General features: G+C 31.0%; 1 pseudogene; it reads left to right on the top strand.

Moving 5' to 3' along the window:
- The first annotated feature begins 489 nt into the window (after window positions 1–489).
- On the top strand, window positions 490–12,521 carry LOC111297528 (putative receptor-like protein kinase At3g47110; annotated as a pseudogene).
- The last annotated feature ends 3,353 nt before the right edge of the window (window positions 12,522–15,874 follow it).

Consider the following 15,874-nt stretch of genomic DNA (forward strand, 5'->3'; position numbering starts at 1 on the left):
AAGTAGCCGCTGTCTTCGTCTCCCTGGAGTGGAACTGGGTTGAAAGAGTCGACCAAGTGGTCGTCGAGTTCAGTGAACGAATCGGGGAACATTGACATTGTTTTGTTTCTTCAAGATCTTGTACGGACACGTCAAAGATTTAATTTTTAATGAGAAAAAAAAAAAAAAACAAAATAGCTATGGAAGTTGGAAGTCTGACGTCTCTGTCTGAAGGAAGGCTAAAAGGAAAGGGATAACTCTTTATTTGGGTTTGATCAATTTGTTTGGGCCTTTATTTGGGTTTGAATTTTTTGGACTCAATTTTTCCTCTCTAATTATCTTATATTCATTTTTTTATAGGTCACAGCATTTACACCAGGTAATCCATAGAATTGCAAAAGCAGCCAAGTTTCAAATTCCTCTGTTGCTGGTTGAGTCAGAGTCTTACACGAGAGGACCATTGAGCTTAACACCATATAGAATATGTAGTCATGCTTTCAGAAACATCAGATGAGATTGCCTGTGGATTCTTCTGATATCCACTATGGCTTGGAGAACGGAAGCAGAAATGAACCTGTGATATGCTCCCTTGTCCGGAATATGTTGTTGATTCCAGTAGCTGGTTTAGGGTGACAGAATGTGGCCAACTTGCTCAAATGACAGAATACTGTTTTTTTACCAAAAGACAATTTCAAATTCAGAAGCCTGACATTTATATTCCAGGAGTTCTTTTACTTAAAACATGATATTGAAGTGGAGTAAAGTTCTGTTCACGTTGCTGCTGTCATAACCTGAGTTTATGCAGTTCATTACTCTAGGAAATGGAGCTATCAACGTTCCCTGGACACATCACATATGCTTACCATTAAGCCTATTTTATGGAGGATAGCTGCCTTAGTTTTAAGTGTAATTATTTGTGGTGAAAATTAGAAAATAGGGCATTGTTATTTAATTTTCTGTCTTTTAGATACTATTGCTAAGTCATTGGAGAAATGCCTTAAAGAATACATGGCTGTATCCGTTTTAAGTTGTCCTAACTTGTATTAGTCCCTTTGCTCTCTTTTAGGGTTATAAAGAAGAGGATTCCATTCTCTGTTTTTTGGGAGTCAGTTATGTTCTTTCATGGAAAAGGTTAACAAATACTGGTTGTATGTAAATTCATAGTTCATATATTAAAATAAAAATTTTAAAATTTAGATAACACATTAAATATTTTATTATAGTTTAAAATTATGCATTTCATTAACTTTTAATTAATGCATACAAGAACGCATTCATTTGATGTATGTACTCAGACCATCAAATTTGCATGAATGTGGACTCAATTTAGAGTTTAGTTATTGAGATTATGGCCTTGTGGCTTGAATTCAAAGCAAGTCACTGCTAGCTATAACTTAAAGAGATTATAGGGTCCATTGATCACCATTGTTTTTTCGTTTTTTATTTTTTTAATGAGAATCTCCACCAACCATTACAACGTTGATGTTGACACAAGTTGAATGGAACCAATGTTTTTTAGGAAATTTTCGAAGTCAAATAATCTTTTTTCTTTCTCCTTCTGAGAATCTCTACAAACTATAGTGTAGCCTACAAGTTATGTGATTAAAAGATTTAGCTTCCAATCAATAACTTGTCCAACAAACAAAAAGGCATTCAATTCCAAGCTAAACAACTAAAGTGCAAAACGTGCAGGGAATTGATTTCAGAATAAAGAAGAATCAGACACCTTCTATTTTATTGGTTTGTATTTTCAACTTTCATTTCCATTTTTCCCACTATCAACATCAAATGCTCTTACAATTTGACCCAAAAAACAATATATATATATATATGTAGTCTTATCTATGATGAATGATATTCCATCGTTAGATTAGGATATGGGGATATTCCATCATTAGATAAGGCAGGGCAGAATCAGAAATATCTGAAACTTGGGAAAACTGAATATGTGGATCTGGAGTGAATTATGCCTTGAACACCAAAAGATAAGAAAATTTCCAACTTATTACTTGCTATATCATCCTTTTGAATGGAGCTAGTTTTAATTGGTGCATGAATGTGAATGCAGTTTCACTGCATATAATCATGCATTTGGATATTTTGGCACTTAAGAAATCCTTAAAAAAATCTATTTGAATTCTTGGCATTTGGAAAATTTTTCTACCTCTTTTAATGCAGTGTCATCTTCAGTTAGTCTTTGCAGTCAAATCTGGTTGGTAATTAGTATACAGTTGCCTGTCATGAAACTTGATAATAATAGCCATAAGAAAAGTGATCTTGAACATGACAATAACTATTTATTTTGCCAACAGTCGCGAGTATTGAACTTTTAATTTTTATGATTTAACGATTGACAGTAAAAAAACAAAAGCTATTCTCTATTGGCTGGTGGTCTATAGAAATTCTTATATGTGAAAGTAAATAAAAATATCTCACTTCAACACCTACCTTTGAAATTTTGTAGTCTGAAAGAGACACCTTGCCTTAATTTCTTTGAGTATCTATGGCTTCAGTCAAGTCTGGCAACTATATCTTTAGTTGTCTCAAAGGGAAATTCATGTAAGAATATTGGATTTAGCTTCAAGTTCTTAATCTTGTCTCTACATTTTATGAATGGAATTTCACCTCTAGTGTTTCAGGTTTCATGAATAACATACTTTTTTTCTCGTGTTTATTGCTTAACATTTTTGGATTGAGAATGAGTTTATGTCCAAATTTATGTGGTATGTTATTTAGCTACATTTAAATTCAGACAAATGAATTTTATGAAGCTTCTGTTTTTATTAATTTTTCGAGAATGGCTTTTATTCAAGGGGATTGACCCATGAACCAAGCAAATGCAACCAAATCAAATGAGTTTGGAAATCAAAACTTTCTTCTTGTCTTTTTTCACAAAGAAATCACAGGGCAACTAACCAATGTTTTCATTTATGTTATAAACAACATACAATGGGGGTGTCCATAATTTTCACCCTATGTAGACACTAAATTTGTCTGGATTTTGGTTTAAATTTTCGGGATTTATTGGATTCATGGGCTGAAGCTCGATTTCATTTTTGAGCCTAAACTCACTGTTTTCATTTTTAGTTTTATTTATCTTTTTTTAAGTATTAAAATATATTAATCTTAATTAATTAAACAGAATAAAAAAAAAAACAAATAGAAGATTACAAGAAAAGAAATAAACAAAGGGGTTGGGGGGTGCCTATGTCATGCACGACACTTGGCACCACCCACGCTTGCTAGGCCTTGTGCCACCTACCTAGGCACAGGGCCAAGGCCAAGCAAAAGAAACAAATGAGGCAAGGGGCTGGTGCCTAGGGTGTTGTACATGGCACCACCCACCCTTACAAGGCCCTGTGCCACCTACCTATGCACTGGGCCGCGGCTAGAGCTCTATAAATAAAGCTTTGTGCCAAACTCGGAAGATGAAAATCTAGACGGAGAAACCCTACAAAAAAAAAAAGAGTATTTTGTCAAAAAAATAAGAAAAAGCCAAGAAAAATCAAATAGTCCATTGGGAACAAGGAACCCAGTGCCACCAACCCAAATACAAAAAACACAAAAAAAAAGCAAGCTAGAAAACCAAAAAATTAGGCTTGGCCGAAACTTTGAAGACTGATATAAGCTGTTCACTATAACGGTTTGGGTTTTTAGTGGCGTTTATAAATGCCACTAAAAGATTTATGGCGTTTGCGAAAAACATTAGTCAGAGTGCCGGTTATACACGTGTCACAGAAAATAGTGATGTTTTTTATAAAACATCACTATATTAGCGGCATTTGTATGTGAAAAATGATGCTATATTAGTGTTGTTTGAATCTAGAAAACGCCATTATATTAGCGACGTTTGTATTTGAAAAACACCGTTATATTAACGGCATTTGTATCTAGAAAATGTTGCTATTTTAGTGACATTTGTATCTTTGAGACACCGTTAATTTAGTGTTGCTTTTATAAAAAAAATGTCATTACTTTGATGGCATTTGTATAAGAAAAATGCCGTTAATTTAGTGCATTTTTTAGTAAGAGCACTACTACTTTTAGTGGCATTTTATGATACAAACGCCACTAAATTATTCATTTAGCGACATTCTTGAACACAAACGTCTCGAAATTAAAAAATGTATTTTTTTAAATAAAAAATTTATATTAATATTTATTATTTTCATAAACGATCTTAAATTCAGAAACTGAAATTAATATAAACTTAATTCACATTCAAATATACATTTAATTAACACAAAGTTTAATAATTAGTATAATAACATTCAAATTTTTTTAATACATTAACAAAATAAAAATTAAAATGTATGAAATTGATGATTGCATAAATTTTGAAAGTTGCCAATTAATAAAGGAATTTTTTCACCTTGGTCACTAGCGTGCTTAAAAACCTACTGAATAATAGCATATAATTTTTAACACTTCATTGTAAGCTTTTTTTATATTAAAAAATATAAATATTTACTAAATATAATACTTGAGTTGGTGGACCACCAAGATAAGTTTCTGGAAATTGTTGTTGCACAAAATTCATAAGATAATCGAATCAATCATACAACTGTTGAAATTTTGCATGCTCTTACTTCATTTTAGCATGTTCTTCCTTTATTTTGGCATGTTCTTGTTCTCTTTTTGCTTCAATTTGCTGGAAACATTGTTGCATAGTTTGCAACTCCTTTCTCAATATCAAAATGTCTTATGAAGATTGACTTGTTGAGAATGTAAATTACTAAAAGCTACGTCCATAGTAGGTAAATGGTGTTGGACCCAATCCAAGGCCTCGGACCCGTCCATGCCTTTCTTTTCTAGCAACTTCTATAAATATTTGATTTTTCAATTGTTTCATGTTGAGAGAACCATCATATGCTACTTCAATCTCAACAACCATTTTCTCTTTCGCTTTCTCCTATAAATTAGTCATATACAACTATCAAGTTTAATGATTAATTGATAATATGTTAAAAAAAGTAAATATTTACTTTCTGTTAAAAGAGATGTTACAAATTACCATAATTTCTTGTGTTTCAATATTCATGTAAGATCCATATTTTTTTATGCGTGTTAAACAAAAAAGTTTCAGACGTCCAATTTTACTGCCCATCTCAATCTCATATACAAAAACATATGTTATTTGATAGGATACATATCAACTGCAACTTATTCATGCATATCAAGCCTGTCAATCAAGTTCAAAAATTTCAAATAATTTTAATATCATGTATTTATATTTTGGCCTCTTAACAACACAATATTCTTAAATAGAAGCAAACAAACATTTTAGCCTTTCACACATATCGATCATGGCAACCAAATTCAATTATTTGGACAAGTTTAATATCATGGATTGAAGCCATTCAAATTGTTGAAAGCCATCCAAAAGTTTAATTTGTATTTGTGCCTTTTCAAGGCAAAAATAGTCCCAAATAAACATAAACGACAACTTTTTCACCCATATCAACCATAGAAACCAAGGTCAATCAATTAGACAAGTGTAATATCAAGTATTGAAGCTATCCAAACTGTTTAAATAGAACAATAATAACAAATTTATATTTTTACCAAAATAGACGTAAATAATAACTTTTTCGTACATATCATCCGTGTCAACTAACTTTAAAACTTTCGATAAGTTTAATATAATGTATTAAACTATCAAAACTATTAAAACAGAACAATAACTTTTAATTTGCATATTTACCTTTTAACGGCACAAAAAGTTCATTCATTGGAATAAGTTTAAAATCATAAACTTACTCTTTTTTTTTGCTTTCTTACGTTTGATCCACTTGTGTGGCTATATTTCTATTGCTTTCTATTACCAATCCTAATATGTTTTTTTTTCCTGTCATACAAAATAATTGTATGTATAGTAGAAATACAAATATTACCAACTTAAAGCATAAAACACTTTCATTATTTCATTATATTATACAAAGTTATAAATTAGTACCTCTCATTTTCTTGAGAATCAAAATCTAACTAATTGTTCATATTGCCACCTAATCACATTATGGGGTAGATTTTCCATCGTCGCCTCTACAGTAGTATTTTGATTGAAATACTTATTCTTCAAATTATGCTTATAATCTTTCCATTTCTTTTCCAATGACTTAAGCACAAATGAAGTTGGTATTTCAAGTACAAATCTCGACTGTAATAATACAAAAAAAAAAGTTTTAATCAATAAACCAAATTTAAAATAATTAATTTTTTTATATGTAATTAATTATACTAATACCTCAATAAAGTTTAAAGCATCGGTCTTAACTTTTGCTGGAACTTTATGCCATATTTCATAATGAATAGGCAATTTCATTCTATTACGAGCAAGCATGCCTAGAAATCCAGCCAACAGTTGAGCCTCTTCACTAGTTGGTTGCCTATCAAAGTTTGCAAACACTACAATACGCTCGTTCGGAGGTAGTGCAAACAATTCTTTCAAAGTTGTCCGACCTCTGGTCCTCCATTGACCATTGTTATCAACTGTAAAAAATAAAAAATAAATTTGTAAAATGGTAATACTTTTATCATTATAATCGAATTCTAAATATAAGGTATATTATACCTTGCATTCAAATTTAAAGCATAATCAATTGATGGGATACTATCTAAACCTGAACCTTCCATATTGCCAGATCTAATATCAGTTAAAAGGTTAGAGTGACTGAATTAGATTCGACAATACGGTCATTCCCCTTCAAAGGATTCAGTCCATAGCCAATATCAACAGATGTCGCAGAAGGTTCTAAACTAATATCTCTGATTTGTATTCCTTTCAATCTACTCCTCTGTATTATAACTTACCTACCTCATAAAAGTGAATATATAAAAGATATTAGTTTAGAACATATATAAAGACATTTAGAAGTTAAGAAATCATAACCTATGATATATAAAGAACATATTGATTTAATTAAATCAAAAGATAATGTATGATTTACAATACAATAAATATACAATAACGAATGCGACATTAATAACATATAATCATTTACTACATTATGTCTTAAACACTCGAATTACAAAATATAGATGATCCATCATGGTTCATAAATGTCTTCATTAACATTTTTGCTAACCCACTGAGCTTAGGTATCGGAGAAATTTTTATCCAAGTTTTGTTTAGCAACGGGATAACATTCAGTTCCATGTTCAACATCATCTTTTGTATCTAACCCCATATCAAATAAGTCTCTAGGTGTGTTTCGAAGAACAACAAACCAACCCAATTCTTTGGGATCTTAAAAAAAAAAACTTGTTTGACTTGAGATGAAAAAACATAAGGTTCATCGATGGGTTGTTGTCCAATGTGAATTAATCGAAAAAAAATTCACAAGTGTAAATCCATACTGATCTTTCTTAATACCTTTCACACTATTCATATCAACCCAATCACATCAAAATAAGACAACTTTCCACTTGTCATAATAATTCAACTCAATGATGTCATTAATCATGCCATAATAGTCAATATTTTCCTCTAAAGGGTCTGTGTCCTTAGCACTAGCATAGCTAGTAGTTGATGAAGTAACAACAACTCATGAATTTTGTGTACTTCTAAATCTCTCACGGGATTTAATGTAAAATCAAAATCCATTGATGATGAAACCTTTGTATCATTTCACAATTTTGTTCGGACCTTGTGAAAGACATTTCACCTCTTCACTAACAAGCCTTCCACTTTAAACCTATAAAAGTGGAATAAATATATATGTTATTAATGTTAGTTATATCGTAAACATTATATGTAGATTTCTCATAATGAGAAGTATGACATTACTTACAGTTACTCTTAACCATTCATGAAAGTTTTCGGTGAACAAACATTAAAAAAATCTTAGAAAATTCAAATCCAAGATTCAAAGGTTCACATTCAAAAATCTTAGATATTGACATCTAAGAATTCAAAAGTTTGCATTCAAAAACATTTATTTTAAATAAATTTGAACCCTCCAATATGTTGGTAAGGTTATTTTTATTTTATTTAAAAATATTTTTTCCTCTTTTTTCATTTTTTAAAAAATATTTACAAATAAATAAATACATAAATAATCAAATAAATAAAATAAACAAATAAACAAATAAATAAATAGACAATTATGATAAAATACTAATATAACTAGAACTTAAAAAAAAAAGAAGTAAAAAGTAAGTATAAAAAGTTGGGCTGCAATTGATTCCAAAGTAAGTGGGTCTTTCTAATTGTGCTTGCCCACTTCAATTTATTGGTTATTGGAATCAGCTATGATTTGGGTTTCTTATTGGATTGGATCTCCAAACTGGATCAGTCCCCTTTTATTTTTCTTATTTCTTCACCCCCTTATCTTCTTTCTTGTTTCTCTACAAAATAGCTTATAGCTTCGCTAGCGCCCCTCACCTATGGTGATTGCTTTTTTTTTTTTTTTTCTAATTTAAACAAAAATCAAATAAAAACTTAAAATTATATACCTAAAACTTTTAAAAGTTTTGCTGCCAAAACTTTTGGTTGAATACCTCCCTTTTGTGTTTCTTCTCAACTTATTTTTCCAACAAAGAACTTCCAAAAGAAAATCCTAATTATTTAAACCCAAAGTACAAGAAAAAATTATAAAAAAAACTCTTAATTTTTCAACTTTTTTTTACTCTTTTTCTAATCCTAATTGTAATAGGAAAAAAAGTTTTCTTAGTTTGAATTTCCTAATTAACTTCAACCTTAAATTTTTAATCCAAATCCACCTCTCAAACCAATTCTCTTTTATAGTCCTTTTTCAATTAAAACACTTTTAATTCAATAATTAATTAGAATTAAATCCTCTTCAAGTTTTAACAAAATAATTCTTTTTTTAAAAATAATAAATAACTGTAAACTAAATACAATACCAAAAATAAATAAAAAAATTCAAAATCTAATATTAAAATATAAATTGACACCGGACTCAATGGAGTGTTTACAATTAGAACTACCACTAAAATGATAAAAAATTAGTTTATATATATATATATTTATCAATAATATTTTGTATTTCAATGATTGTTTTATATTTGTAAGTATTCATATTCCAAACACTATTAAAATGAAAAAACAAAAGAAAAGAAAAAACCAAAAAGATGAATCCATAATAAAAGTGAGGAAAAGTATTCAGTATAGCAATCCTGATAACTGGTGATCAGCTGAGGGTTATGCAATCCTGGAATAGTTCCATTCACTTCTGCAAGTGGTATGGTATTACGTGCAGTCGCAGACACCAGAGAGTAATCAAGCTGGAACTGTAACTCCTAAAACTTACAGGGCCCATATCACCGTACATTGGAAATTTGAGCTTTCTCAGGGTGTTGAATCTTGGAGGCAATAGCTTCAACAACGAAATTCCTGAAGAAATTGGACGTTTAAGAAGATTGGAAAGATTACAAATGGCCAATAACTCCATCAGTGGTGAAATTCCTTCCAATTTATCTGGTTGTTCTAAGCTTACAATTGTTTTTATGAAACGCAACCAGCTAACTGGAGAAATACCTGGTTTCCTTGGTCTCTTGTCAAACCTGGAAGTCTTAAGTTTAGCCACCAACAGTTTAACAGGGAGTATCCCACCTTCACCGGGGAACTTATCGTCCCTGAAGAAACTTTTTTTGGCTAAAAATGGTCTGAGTGGGGCGATACCTAAAGCTCTCGGCCAACTGATAAATCTTGCATCTTTCTCTGTGGTGGTAAATTAAATTTTGGTATTGTTCCTGCCTCAATTTTCAATCTGTCTAAGATTAAAGGTTTTGATATTGGCGCAAACAAAATTCAAGGTACTCTTCCTTCTGATTTAGGAATCACTATGCCATATATTGAATTCTTTTCTGTTGCGCAAAACCATTTCACTGGACAATTGCCGGTTTCAAAATCCAATGCCACAAATCTCAGCATAGTTCAAGTTGCAAAAAACAGACTTACAGGAAACTTGCCTTCATTTGAAAAGCTGAAAAACTATTATATTTTTTCTTAGAAATTAACCATTTTGGAAATGGGGGAGCAGGTGACTTAAACTATCTGTGTTCTTTAACCAATACCAACAAACTAAGTTATCTAGACATAGGCGACAATAGTTTTGGAGGGGAATGGCCGAAGTGCATTGGTAATTTGTCCATCACTATTTGGTCTTTAGTATTACAAAATAACAAAATATGGGGAAGAATACCTGATGCGATTGGAAATCTCATCAATTTGGAGGTGCTAGCAGCATCAGGAAATCAGCTATCAGGTTCCATTCCCCCTGTATTGAGAGGCTTCAGAAGCTAAAGATATTTTATGCTAGTAAAAATTACTTTCTCTTTATTCCCTCTTCTATTGGAAATTTGACAATGTTAATCCACCTTACTCTAAATAGTAACAATCTTTGGGACAACATTCCTTCAAGTCTAGGCAAGTGCAAAAATTTGGCGGTATTGGATCTTTCTTATAATAATCTTACTTGATCAATACCGCCTGAAGTAATTGGACTCTCATCATTGTCCATTTATGTAGACTTATCATCCAACTATTTGACTGGAGTGCTTCTGATTGCAGTCGAAAATCCGAAAAATCTAGGTGAATTGTATGTTTCCCAAAACAAGTTATTTGATTTGCTTCCAAACAATCTTGGTAGCTGTATGAGACTGGAGAAGCTGTTCTTAGATGGCAATTTGTTTGAAGGGCCCATTGCATTGTCTTTGGGTTCATTGAGAGGTCTTATGGAATTAGACTTATCTAACAATAATCTTTCCGGTGAGGTGCCAAAATTTCTTGCAAGCTTTGGGTCATTACAGTATTTAAATCTATCTTTCAATGATTTTGAGGGTATGATACCAATTGAAGGAGTCTTTAAGAATGCAACCGCTGCATTCGTTGAGGGAAACAATAAGCTTTGTGGAGGCATCCCTGAGTTACACTTGTCCAAATGTAACACAAAAACATCCATCAAAAGATCAAACACTTCTCTTAAATTAAAAATTGCAATTGGTTTTGTGATTTTAGGAGTGACTTTGGTATTCTCATTTCTCCTCATTTTGCGGTTTAGAAAGAAGAAAGAGCAGCCAACAGCAACTTGTGCAGAAAATTCACTTTTACAGTTATCATACCAAAGCATCCTAAGGGCTGCTACTAGATTCTCCTTGCAAAATTTGGTTGGTTCGGGTAGCTTCGGTTCTGTATACAAAGGAATTCTTGAAGAGAGTGGAGTAGTTATTGCCATTAAGGTGCTTAATCTTCTTACTCATGGAGCTTTCAGGAGTTTCTTAGTTGAATGTGAGGCCTTGAGGAACATTAGACATCGGAATCTTGTCAAGGTATTAACAGCAATTTCAGGTGTTGATTATCAAGGCAATGATTTTAAAGCATTGGTTTATGAGTTCATGGTAAACGGAAGCTTGGAGGACTGGCTGCATCCATCTATCGACATGAATGAACAGGAGACGATGAGAAACCTGAATTTCTTCCAGAGAGTAAATGTGGCAGCAGATGTTGGTCATGCACTGGAGTCTCTGCGCCATCATTGCGATACACCAATTATTCATTGTGACCTCAAGCCAAGCAATATTCTAATTGATGAGGAAATGGTTGGCCATATAAGTGACTTTGGCTTAGCAAAAATCCTTTCTGCTGACAGGTTTAACAATTATACTACTCAGTCAAGCTCCCTCGGATTAAAACTATTGGTTATGCTCCACCAGGTAAGTACATTTTATTCATTTCTTCCATTTTAGTACTTTTCTCTTAGCACAACATAGTTCAAAAGCAAAACACATAATGTGGAAGTAGTTTTTGGTTAACAAAAAATGACTACATTACTTCAAATTAGAATGTAATTTTACATGTTCAAAGCTTGGATGTCAGAGGCTATATATTTTTCCAGGTATCTCTTCTGCAATTATTGCTATAATTTATATAATTTGTGATGAATTTATTGCAGAATATGGGATGGGAAGTGAATTGTCAACCAAAGGTGATGTTTATAGTTATGGCATCCTCGTGCTTGAGATGTTTACAGGGAAAAGGCCAACTAATAAAATGTTCAAAGAAGGTTTCAACCTTCACAACTTTGTTGTGGCAGCTTTGCCTGAATGAGTGATTGAGATTATATATCCCATTCTTCTTCAAGAGAGAGTCAAAGAAGGAAATGACAGACATCTTCAATTCTCGAATTCAATATTTGAAATAGGAGTTATTTGTTTTGCTGAATCTTCAAGTGAACGGATGGACATGAGTGATGTTGTTACCAAACTGTGTTCTATTAGAGACAAGCTTCTTCCAACTCGATTACATCGTGAGGGCCAAACCTTATATGCTGCTCAATCGGCAGGTAAATAATTTTCATTATTCTTAAAAAAAAAAAAAAAACGCAAACCATTGAATGACTTAAGTCACATTTCCACTAATTTTCAAATAAATACTGTGTTCAGATGGTATGAGCAAGTAAATTGTTTTTTGGCTACATTCTGTCGAAGTAAATATGATGGTTCAATTTAGAGATTTCTTTGTTTTCATATGGTTCAGGTATCTGAGGATCCATATCAATGAACTTGAGAGGCTTAAGTGAGGCAAAATACTGCCGGTCCTTTATTTCACATTGTATCTGGTATTTGCAGAAGTAAAACATTCCCAACAAGCACTCAAGTTGGAGAAGAGAAAAATAAAGAGTAAGTTTGTCCACCAATTATTGGTGTATGTAATCTGTATGAATTTTCTTTTGTTGTGGATTATCATCAAAGCAGAATTCAGAATAATGCAAATAAGTTGTTCTGCTACACCTTTTGTGGCTGGTTAATATAAATTTTCTTTTATTTTTTATTTTTTACTTTTTAGAAAAAAATAAAACAATCCAATCAATCCATTTAGTTGAAAAAATAAGCCAAGTAACATTCTCCCTTGATAAGCTAGTTAGATAAAGTGACACCAACGACACCTGGGTGAACAAATTTAATAATAACTACGGTGCTACTTGGCTCACAAATATTAATACTATAAATTCAACATTGTCTATGTGCATGTTGAGATAGAACCATAACTGTTTCCTTGTTCTGAATATCACCACTGCATCAATGTTTAATTCTTCATACCACCATTACCTTCGCCCTTTCTCTGTTATTGGCTTTGTTGTTTTCACAGGTGACCTCCCTCTTTCTATAAAACTCAACTTTGTATCGATCAGCTTCCTCGATTATTTGGTTCAACAACTCCTTCTCCCTCTTCTCCTTCTCCTCCAATCGAATCACATTTTCCCTAAGCAATTAGAACAGAAAAAATGCCCGGTATGAGTATCACTGAATCGGATAAAATTTGCAACATCTTACACATTTTCGTTAACAAAACAACAACATTACTCAAAAAATTGAATCTAAATTACGAAAAAGAATTTTATAAATTTGAGGAACTGAGTCGACTGAGTGGTCGCCGAGTTGAGTGAACGAGTTGGGAAACGTTGCATTCTTTTGTTTTTTTCAAGATCTTGTACGGACACGTCAAAGATTTAATTTAAAAAAAAAAAAAAATGTATAGCAATGGAAGTTGGAAGTCTGAAGACTGTCGAAGGAAGGCTAAAATGAAAGGCAATAAGATAACTCTTTATATGGGTTTCATCAATTTATTTGGGCTTGAGTTTTTGGGCCTTTATTTGTGTTTGAATTTATAAGCTAAAGATCCATAAAACTGTAATATAATAAATATATATATGTATATGATTTTCTTGGTTTAATTTATTTATAAAAAAATTTTGTACTCAATATTTCCTTTCTAGTTATCTTATATCCAATTTTTTTTTATAGGAGGTGATAGCTTAAAGATAGATGAAAGAAAATTACAAATAACATAAAAATAAAAGAAAGAATTAATATTTGAATCTAAGAAGTAATTAACGTTTTTCGTATAGATGTTTAACTTCATTGCATATTTTCATTATTTAATAGGTTAATTTTATGAATGACTCTTAAATTTTAATGAAATGTTTAATATAATGTCTGAATTTTAAAATTTTTTAATATAATATTTAAATTATGAATCTGTTAACTAATATAACACTTAAAAGAGTTATTTGATCATCACATTTTATCATTTAAAATAAACTATGTTAGGAGTGAGTACATTGTAATTAATAGACTCATAATTCTTATATTAAAATAAAAAATTTTAAAATTTAAATTACACATTAAATATTTCATTATAATTTTGAATCATTCATGTCATTAACTTTTAATTATTGTGACGTTCCAATCTCAAATCAAGATAAGCTGAAGTTCTACTACGATATTGTGAAGACTCACATCCAACCTGTAAGGTATTGTTCACTTTAAGCCAAAGATTTTACGATTTTGCCTCACAAAAGGCGTCTCATAGATTTTGGATTTAAGCTTTTACATATATAGCACAGCAGATTCTCAAAGCATTGCGATGTGGGATTGAGATGTTATAAACTCTTCCCGTTAAAGTTTGACATCTTTGTCAAGCCCAACAAAAAACATACAAAGATCACAAGATCACACCAAATGTTGGTATTCTAGAAGTGGATCCAATCGTGTAGCACTTAGCTCCCATATAATTTTAGAGATGGCTCACACGGTGAAGTACTTAACTCCCATCTGACTGGTGATCGCTTTGATACCATTTGTGGAGGCCTACACTTAAACTACAAGGTATTATCTGCTTTAACCCAAGGTCTTGTAATACCCAAGCCCAAGTTATTATAACATAATCAATGACCCATCCCATAAGTATCATTAGTAAAATAAATAAATAAATAAAGGAGAAGAAAATAAAAAAAATTATCGACAATTTTTGTCAATAGTTTTCTTTGACAAAAAAAAAGACAAAAACTTGAATAAGCCCTTGAGAAAAAGAAGAGAGGAAGAGGAAGGGCAAATTAATGATTAAGGTAATATTTTACTTAAAACTCTTAGGATTTTCATGTTTTATGCAATTTTCTACAAACCCTAACCTATATTTTTATATCTTTTCAACTTTAAAAAAAATATTCAATGACTTTTTGATGACAATCCGGTGAAATTGTGGGTACCAATGGAAAGGTCTCTTCAAGACCTTTCTAATGGTATGTATGGCATTTCATTTAATTAAGTAATTTACGAGAATTTAGTATTTCAAGTTTTTGATTTTTTAATTTATGATAATTACTTATATCTAATTTTGAACCATTGGAACTCCTTGCTTTGGCGGCTGATTTGGTCGAACTTTAGGTGTTTTTCATAATAAAAAATGTGAAACTTCTAGTGATATAATTGGTTTGTTCAGATGATTTATAGGCTAACAGAATCGAAGCCCCAAAGTAGGCTTTATGAATCTGAAACCCAGAAAATCTGAACTGTTTGTGATAATTTGTTAAGTTTTGGTCTTCGAAACTTAGGCTTCTAGAAATTATTTTGCCAAAACAAAGTTCTAGGTTATAGTATTACATCCCTACTTTAAATTCCTGCTTTCTTTTTTCATTAGGAACTGTAGGATGTTCAAGTTTTTGTAGCTAAATTTAAGCCAAATGATCATAGAATGTGAAATTTTCAAATTAAAAAATTATCATTTTTAATTATTTTAAAAATATTTCTAGCAAATATTTGATATATTTAGTTATAAATTACTTGAATTTTAGTTATATTATTTTTAATGAATTTTTACTTATTTTAATATATTTTTACTTTGTTAATTTCATGTTATTAGTATTATTAAGGGGTTATTAAATTATATTCAAATTTACAAAAAAATTATTACTATTAAATGTTAAAAATTAATTATTTGTAAAAATTTATATTGTTGCTGATTTTTTATGTTTTAATCTTTAATTTCATATTTATAATCAATTCTAGGCATTTTGCTATATTAAAAGAAAAGTTGTTTTATATGCTAAAAGAAAATATTTTCCAATAGTTTTGAATTGTCGAAAAGATGGTC

This window comes from Durio zibethinus, chromosome 12 (genome assembly GCF_047325235.1).
Source record: "Durio zibethinus cultivar Kanyao isolate XHJ-2024 chromosome 12, ASM4732523v1, whole genome shotgun sequence".
In the NCBI taxonomy this organism is placed as follows: domain Eukaryota; kingdom Viridiplantae; phylum Streptophyta; class Magnoliopsida; order Malvales; family Malvaceae; genus Durio; species Durio zibethinus.